General features: G+C 48.3%; 1 protein-coding gene across 1 annotated transcript in view; it reads right to left on the reverse strand.

Annotated features, from left to right (window-relative positions):
• GRIN2B (glutamate ionotropic receptor NMDA type subunit 2B) overlaps window positions 1-7,593 on the reverse strand; it is a 404,998-nt gene extending 397,405 nt beyond the window's left edge. Inside the window, exon 1 of the mRNA XM_070755979.1 lies at window positions 7,424-7,593. The gene's annotated coding sequence lies outside the window, so the exon portion shown is untranslated. The remainder of the gene's footprint in view (window positions 1-7,423) is intronic.
• Between the last annotated feature and the right edge of the window lie 1,605 nt (window positions 7,594-9,198).

Genomic DNA, 9,198 nt, shown 5'->3' on the forward strand with positions numbered 1-9,198 from the left:
GGAAGTTAGATTTGCCTCTGTTACTTCTGTTCCAGGCACAGCCAAATGATGTCCATCTTTGAAAGCACCATTATTTACAGAGTGCTAAAGGTTTTCTCCAGTTCCTTTAGTTTTGGACCATCCCTTTTCCACATGTCATCAGCCAATGAAAGAAACATCCACCAATCTGGGCACCACAACAGAAATAAGATGGATTTCATTTCTAGGCACTCTATGACTCTCCTTAGACAATTGCTTCTGTGAGCAACTTTTGGGGATCTCCCAAGTTAAAACGGTGTGAAAGAAATAAATATATGAGATGAAACCAGCCAAGATGTTACCCCAGAAAGGAAAGAGGCAAGAAAGAACTGAGACAAGGTAAGTCCTGTAGACATCTAAAAGAGAAGCAGCTGGGCAACTTTGGGCCAGTCAATTTCTTTCAACTCATCTCATATTCCAGGATTATTTTGGAAAAAATACGATAAGGGAGGAATATTATTGTTTGCCGCCTTAAGTCGCATATGAAAAAAAAAAGCAGAATAAAAATCTGTCTTCCTTGTAGAAAGCTTGCAGAGTATGTGGCAATGAAAGCAGGAGAGAACGGATAAGATCAGTGTGAAAGAGTCTCAAAAATAAAGTGTTTTTGAGGGAGAGCAGACGTTGCCAGAGAAATGGCTGCAGTGAATGTTAGCTTAGAGACAAGATGGAAGAGCAGGCAACCACAACTCCTCTCTGAAAGAAGAGAGAGCTCTTCCTGCAAGAAATGTTCACTGATATGGATTTCCCAGGTTGTTTCCAGTGTTTAATTAATTATTATTGTCATTGTTACTGTGTCCTTTTAACCTAATTTTTGAATGAGCTGTCTGAGCCACTCAGAATACTTTGTTGCTTGGATGGATAAATAAATAAATAAATACATACATACATGCATGCATACATGCATACATGCATACATGCATACATATTTTATTTATTTATTTATTTATTTATTCAATTTTTAAGGTCACCCTTCTCCTTAGACTCAGGGCAGCTTACAACAAGTTAGCAATAGCACTTTTTAACAGAACCGGCATATTGCCCCCACAATCCAGGTCCTCATTTTACCCACCTCAGAAGGATGGAAGGCTGAGTCAACCTTGAGCCGGTGATGAGATTTGAACTGCTGACCTACAGATCTACAGTCAGCTTCAGTGGCCTGCAGTACAGCACTCTACCTGCTGCGCCATAAGAGTCATACTATAATCTCTTTGTAAATTGTAAATTTTCCAATCATAACTCTGATTACACTCATGATGTTCGTCCATCGTTTTTGAAGAGAACCTTGACATCTTTGGAGGAAATTGATGGGTGAGCTCCAGCTTTATACACCTTGAAGCAGTGGGATAGCACCAACTCAAGGGGAAAATAGCACTTTAAAATCACTTCACCTAATAATGTAAGGCACGGTGATAAAATTAAAATGACATAAAGCCAAATGAATAAAATACTGTTGTTGGGGCATAATTGTATACAGTAAGCCACAAGCTGTGGCAAGCCCTGAATCATAATATCGGGTTTAAATTTATTTTCATAATCTTTATCATAAGATTTCACAAACAGCAAATCTAATCTGCCAAACATTGCCCCAAAGAACAACAAATAAAGCATAGGAGCAAGAAATGCAGTAGCCCAACTCTGTGGATACACTTTGCAAAATGTAACTATCATCCAGTTAACATTACTTCTCTCCAGACAGAGCTTATTTCCAGGTGTCAGGAGTATGTAAAAAAAAAATGAAGTGACTCACATAATTTTTCCACATATTTTAACAGATGGAGGGGGGGTTAAGTAGGGGATATCTGGAAATTTGACTTACAGAGGTTCATGAAATAAAATAATTTATCAAAGCATTTACAACTGTGAGAGTGTATTACATATGACATCTACACGGAAGAAACAATACCTGGATGTATTAAATCTGCACATGATTTTTACCCTTGTTTCTAAATGAATAATTCTTTATAAAGAAAATATAAACATCTCATGTGTGTTTTGTAGTTAAAAGGACATCTAGAACATCCAGAATAAGTAAAACAATAGTAAACAATTAGTAACTTAAGACTTTCTTTTACCATTCTTTTTTTTTCTATGTGTGGAAATTTCTATACACCAATTAGATTTATACTATGTATGGATGAGCACATGAATGATTTGCTAGGTAGTGGTGCTACAATATCTTTCATTATACATTCCCATACTAGTCATCCTGTGTATTATGTACGCTCATTTAAATTCACTCCCAGAACAAATCAAATTTCTAGAACGAAATCCATTTGAGCTCAAGTGATGCAGTCATTCAGCGAGTCATTACAAACCCAGATCCAATTTTACAACTATTTTTATCATAGTCATTAAGTGAATCACATAACTGAATCAGTCATTAAGCAAATTAACTTTTTCCCCATTATAACTACTATCTTATTATTACTTCATATATTTGAAGCCAAGCTTTTAATGTGCACTGTATGCTTCTCAGAATTACACAATTGTATGTATCACATATGCATATATGCTACTCTATACTTGTTTCTTTAACAGTGTGTGATTGACAAGCTGTGGGTTTATACATGTACTGTATGTTTCTATTCTATTTCTAAATCATTTTTCTCTTTTATCAATTTGTGTAGAACTACGATATCCAAAGATATATGCTATTTATCTCTCTGTGTGTGTGTGTGTGTGTGTGCGTGCGTGCGTGCGCCCCCCGCTTGCTTCAGTGTGTATATAGCACACTTTGGTGTATATACCTCTTGACATGTGGATCAATCAATATTTTAAAGATAGCATCTGTACATGAAACTTTGTACCTTTATCTGTACATATTTCAGATGTATATTTATCCTATAAATCTGTCTTTGAGGATATACATTATATATCACAGAACGCTTTACTGAATCCTATCAAATGTTGTATCTTTGAGTTTTATAATGGCAACGTGTGTTCTATTTCCATGAATTTAACCATAACCTTAAAATTAATTATAATTAATTAAAAATAAATCCATCTTTTATTTCAGATGTTCATTCTGCATCCTGATTTGGTAATGTGTTTGTTTATAGCTCTTAGAAGCATCTCACATTTATTCACACTATCATTTTAGTATTATAGCAGCTCACAACTGTGTTACCCCATCTTGGCTTTCTGAAAATTTCTGCCAGATTAAGGGTTACCCAGGTAAAAATTATAACATTTTTCTTTATTTTCTCATTCTCTTCCATTATCACAGTTTGCTGCGAATTAAAACTTTTTTTTAACTGTGGTTCATCTGGGGTGCGGGAGAGGCATTCTGTGCTAGCTTGTGCTTTAAAATTGAAGATCTTCCATTTATAAAAGTTCTTTTTAAAAAAAAAAAACCTTTATTTGGGGTTTATGAAGAAAGAGACCCTATCTGTGAAATAGTTTCCAAACTGGAGAACAAATGTGGTGATACCTTTCTTTTAAAAGCCTTGTTCTCCAGGATATTCAAATTATAATTCATTCCTGTTGATTTGTATTGGCTGGTATTGCTGTAATATTTTAGATATGTTATTTAACATCATCACAATAATAATGAGGTGGTAGTACAAACTAGCATGAAAAATGGTGAATAGATTCAATATTATGAAAACATTGAAAAGGACAACTAAATGCAGAGAAGTACTAGAGAACTTGACACTACGGCTTCTTCTATGCCCTCACCTAATCACACCAAATCTTCACTCCTTCCCAATCCTGCCAAACAAGTATGCTTTATTTAAAAGTCAAGGGCACTGAATACATGCCATATATGATTGTGGAGATTGTGGAGATGTTTCTCTGCCAAAGTTCAGTTTGGGATCTGGAAGAATCCAGATAAATTCTCACAATTGAAACACTGGTCACCTTTGAGTCCGATTTCTTCCAATTTGTCATTTGGTGCTATGAATGGAAATAGTGGGAGACACCAGTGGAAAAAATTGTTCTTATATCATGCCCAAAATCCATTTGAAGCTGGTTTTCCTTAGACAGTTTTTGTGAATGTGTGCATGACATCAGTGTTGGAAAAACAAGTGGCTTTAGTAAATTGTCCATTCTAAGTGGCTTTAGTAAATTGTCCATTCTATCTCCAGGGGATGCTGAAGAATTGAAGAAAGGAAAACCAAATGTCGATTCCCGAGTCGGTAAGGAGTTGGGCGACTTATAAATTTGATAAATAGATAAAATCCCATGTATATGTTACGATTTGCATCGAGATTTTTTGTTGTTGTTGTTCTAAAATGGAAACGCTGGAAAGAATTTGCAGCTCGTTTCTTTCCTTCTAAGCAGCACACACAATCGCAGGTTTTAAGCCTTCTCAACTGTCCTTGGGAATCAGGGGTAGAAAAAGCAGCTTCTCAGCCTCGTACTCGGCCTGAGGATTTCCAGCGCCAGGAAAGTTTGCCGGGCAGGAGCCTCGCTTACAACTGGATGCGCATCGGGGAAAGAGGACCTCGCCTCGCTCTGCCGAAATAGCCACAGCCGGAGGAGGGGGGAAAAGGCTCAGGTGCCAAGCTCTCCGCTCTACCCAACGCAGATTCCCACGCGCGCCCCGAGATAAATGCCAATGTTCAAGAGGCGCTGAAAATTAAAATATTTTTTGTAAAAATACACCGTCTTAGCATCGATCGATCCGAAATCGCGAGCTCTTCTCACCGGGCCGAAGGTGGTGCGCTCTAGCCAAGCCTGCCTTCTGCCAAAGAAACGCCCGTGAACCGACAGCCTCATCTCCCCAAGCGAAACCCGTGCCAAAAATCAAAAGCGGCAGGGCGAGTAGGTGCGCTCCCCCCTCTCCACTTTCGCGCGTGGCGCTGCACGACGATCGCGCGCGGCGCTGCGAAGACAGACGCAGGGAAAGAGCGCCGGTCGCCAGAGATGGACTTGCTTAAATTGGGACGGAGAGGTGTGGTCGCCCCCGATGGCTGCGGCTCTGAGTGTTAGCGGAGTCCAGCGCAATTCTGCTCCTGCACCTGGGCAGGTAGCGAAATCGCGCGCGGACGGGTCCGCGCGCGATTTCGCTACCTGCCCAGGTGCAGGAGCAGAATTGCGCTGGACTCCGCTAGCAGTCAGAGCCACGGCGTGCGACCACACCTCCCCGTCCCACCTTAAGCAAGCCCACCTCTGCGGATAGGCGCGCACCTGTCGCCCTACTAACTCCATCCAGCGAGTGGGCTAGAAATCCCCGCCCCTTTGGGCCTGCACTGTCCACGCCCCCTTTCGGCCACTCCCCTCCCCTCTCGGCTCCGCCCTTCGCTCTCACACACACACACGCGCGCACGCACGCGCTCTCCCGGCGGCAGGTAAACTTGAAGGCTCCCACTCGCGAAAGGGGGAAACGTAGGTAGATGTCAGCGAGATCCTGGAGCTATTTATAGAAGCGCCAGGCGAAGGCGGCTGCCGGTGTTGGGGGTGGGGATTCTACCTTCGGCCTCTGCCTCTCTCTTTCTATCTCGCTGGAGCCGGGAAAGGACCGTCCTCCCTCGCCTTACAACCACAAGCGGAGCCGAGAGGGTGGGAAGAGAAACGGTGCCAAAGGCGGTTACAACCGTTGCGCTTTCGCTCGCTCGCTCGCTCGCTCGCTCGCTCGGCGTTTTTGTCACCTACCTGGGAGAGATCGGAAGGCAAAAAGGGATCCTTTTTTCTAGCCTTGTGGCTGGCAGAGATCGCAAGGCGAACGGGGTCCTTTTTATAGCCTCGTGGGCCTTTTCGGCGATCCCACCCCCACGCCCAAGGTTTTACGGGGGGGGGGACAGGTTACCTTCCACCTGTTTCGCAAACGGGAGGCTGGCGAGCCCAAAGGGGTGTGGCGATCGCGGAGGGGAGCCCTCCAGCCCGCACCTGGCTCCCTTGGACCGTTCGCTTGTCCCGTTACCGGCCACCACCTCCCACCATCAACCGTTCTTGGGCCGCTTCTCGGAAGTTGGGAGTGGAAGAGGGTCAGAGAGGGTCGCGCTTGGCGTGACATCTGTTGGGGGTGCTATTTAGGACCACCTGGCGAATAACCCCAGAGGTTGCCTCGAAGCCCGGCCAAGGACTCTCCCCGTCAATTCAGAATCCCAGGTAGAAACAACAATTCAGCGCATCGCGATGCCAAAGGGGGGGGGGGGGAGAGATCATATAGTGGCGGGCTCTAACGGCCACGAGAGGTTCTCTAACGGCCACGTAACCGACCAGGTGGGAACGATCGGTGGGGCTGAAACGCCACGGTTCCCCGTTATTTGTTGCTCCTACGGTTTGGGAAGCTGCATCCACACCCACTCGCGAGAGGACCCGTCCGCCTTTGTCTTGCCACCATCTTACCCCTAGACTGGCGTGCCCAATTTCAATCCCGCATTTCAACGGGTCTGTGTCGCGTAGGCAGGCACAGCCGAGCAAGGAGAGAGAGCGAGCCATTTTACATCCCATACTGGGGGGGGGGGGAATAAAACGAGCGTGTTTGTGTGTGTGTGTGTGTGTGTGTGTGCGCGCGCGCGCGCGCGCCAAAGCGAGCCAGACACGGAGGAAGGGAGAGGAAGAAGAGAAGGGGGGGGGAGACTGCAGGGCTCGCGCCAAGAAGCGAGAAGTCAACGTGGCTTTTTTAAAAAAATCCCTCCAGCATCAGTCGGGAGGAGAATAAATGGCAGGTGCAGGTTTTTGCCTTGGGATGAAACACGCGGCGGGGCGGGAGGGGGGGAAGAGGAGGGGTTAGAGGTCTCCTAACGTGCTTAGACTCCTGATCGCCGTCCACCTGCAAACAGGCAAGCGGTTTGCCTCCCCATCAGCAGCCCCCCTCCGCCTTCTCTCGGGACTGGCTGGCCCCAGCGCCCGCTACAACTGGCTTTTGCGAACGAAGGCGGCCACGTTGGCTCGCCCTAAAGCTCCGGGGCCTGCTTTGCACTTGGACTGGAAGACCACCTCTTTTGCAGAACATCATCACCACCACCACCATGTTGCATACATTCCCGAACAGCCAGGCTGCCTAAACCGAGCTGGAGAAAGACCCATTTTGATCGGGAGGTAGCCAAGCTCCATCTTTGCCCTCCCCGCTGATCCGCTGCCTCCTGCCCCACCTCCGCCTCCTTTGAGAAGCACGAAAGCGCTGTCGTATCAGGTGGGGAAGGGAGGGAATGAGCTCGTGTCTCTTCTCCCCCCACCCACCCGCTCTCCTGACGAGCCAGGGAAGGGAGGAATCAACATGTCTGAATGACTCCTTAAAACCGAATCGCATTCCAAGCAGCATCTCTCTGGCTCGTTGGTGAGAGAAGCCTCAGAGGTTGGTTTTGTGCCATCAGTGCAACATTAGTTGCTTAAAACACGAGTGGCTTTTTAATATATATATATATATTAAAAATATATATATATAGCGTATTGGGGAGGGAGGGGGGATATTCGCCAACCTCTCCCCCCCCCCACCCTGAACAAAATCTCCTACCTGGATTCGTAGAAGCAGAACCTCTAGGCGGACAGATTAGGGGAGTGAGCATGTTGGGAATATCCAGTCTCCTCTTCTCGCTTGCATATCCACATAAAGAAGGGTGAGGTTCGGGGAGCAAACGGGGAAGGGGCGACGCCAGATGCACATAGAAACCGCTTTCTTGCAAGACGCCCCGACGCCCTGGCAATCTTGCGTCTGGAAGTGGTGCAAAGGCAAAGGCAGCTCCCGCCGCCTAAGACGACTCCGATCCGGCAGAGGGGCAAGTCGAAAGATGCGGGATCCAGAGCGATCATTCCATTTTTTCCCCTTTGGAAAGAAGGGAGGGAGGAAGGCGAGGAGGAGGGATGCGAGAACGCCACAGCGGCGATCTGGCGATCCTTCTATCGGCGCCGAGGGTGGAAGAAATTACATTCCTGGGAGCTTAGCAAAGCGGGCTGAGTCGGGGCGCCGGGCGGGTAGATCGGGGTCCTCGGCGAAGCATGGTGGTTCTCCACGCGCCCCCTCCTGAAGGGAAAAAGAGGGGAGAGGGTCGGTCTGAGAGAAGGGCGAGAGATCGAACCGCTCCCCGGCGGAGACGCTAGCACGTTTCGAAGGAGGGGAAGGAAAACGCATTTCCCCCCACGCGAGCCCGCGAACGAGAGGAATGGCAAACAGCTGTTACCCGGGCTATAAATATGTCCAGAGATGCTCCGGCTGTGCCATGGCTTCGTGGAGGGGCGCGAAGGCGAAGTGGAGAAAAACGGGCGAGCTATAGAAACCACCGAAGGAAGGAAGGAAGGAACTCCGTAACACGCACACACACATGCACACATGCGCGCGCGCACCAAACACACGCGCACACACACACACGTACACACACGAGCGCGTGCGCACCGAATTCAGCCCACCACTCGCGGGGAGCCGTTCAGGGGCGAGCGACCGCCGTTCCTGAGCCCCATCTGCATTGCTGCTGACATGTCGGCGGTCTCCTCTTTCTCTCTCTCTCTCTCCCCACCCACCCGCTTCTGCCTCCCTTCCTCGTCCCACCGCCAGCTCCAGAGGAATGAATGAAGTGGGCGGGGGGGGGGGGGGAGCTCGACTCTCCAACCGAGCCTCCCCGAGACCGCATTTGCTTTTTCGGGAGAGGTGTGCGGACCGGGAGGGGGAGGCAAGGAGGGAGGCAGGGAGAGACACGCACACGCGCGGCCGGCTCGTCACACGCGGCCGGCCGTTGCCGCCAACCGACTCCTGCCGGCCAGTTAAACTGTTGCCGCTCGCTGCCACGGACCTCCGAGAGAAGGACCAGAGCTGAGCCTTCTTCCTCGGCTACCTGTTAGGCTGTAGGCTCTTCTATGTGGGGGATTCGGGGAGGATTTGGGGGAAAGGGGGGGGGGGCGAGAGAGAAGGAGGACCCTCCCTAGAGGAGACCCCATTTTGCCTCTCCTGAGGGCGCGCGAGGCGGGGGGGGTTGTGGTTCGCCTCAGGGTTGCGGCGAGGAAGGCGGGAGGGGGGGTTAGCCCCCCGAGCGTATTTTACAATTCACCTCAAGCGCTCTTGAGGTTGGAAGGCTGAAGGAGCTCGGTCCCATTTTGCCTGGGGGGGGGGGAAGGGGAGGGCGCCTCGGGCCAAAAAGCACCGTTGCCTCAGCTGCGACCTCTTTCAAATACACGCCCACACCGCCACGGCGAATGCCGCCGTTTTCCCCGGAAAGCGAAGGAAGGTGGAAAACCAGGGCGGGAAAAAGAGAGAGAGAAAGGACTAGAATAATGGCGCTGTATTTAATATTTTTTTTA

Source organism: Erythrolamprus reginae, chromosome 6 (genome assembly GCF_031021105.1).
Source record: "Erythrolamprus reginae isolate rEryReg1 chromosome 6, rEryReg1.hap1, whole genome shotgun sequence".
NCBI lineage: Eukaryota > Metazoa > Chordata > Lepidosauria > Squamata > Dipsadidae > Erythrolamprus > Erythrolamprus reginae.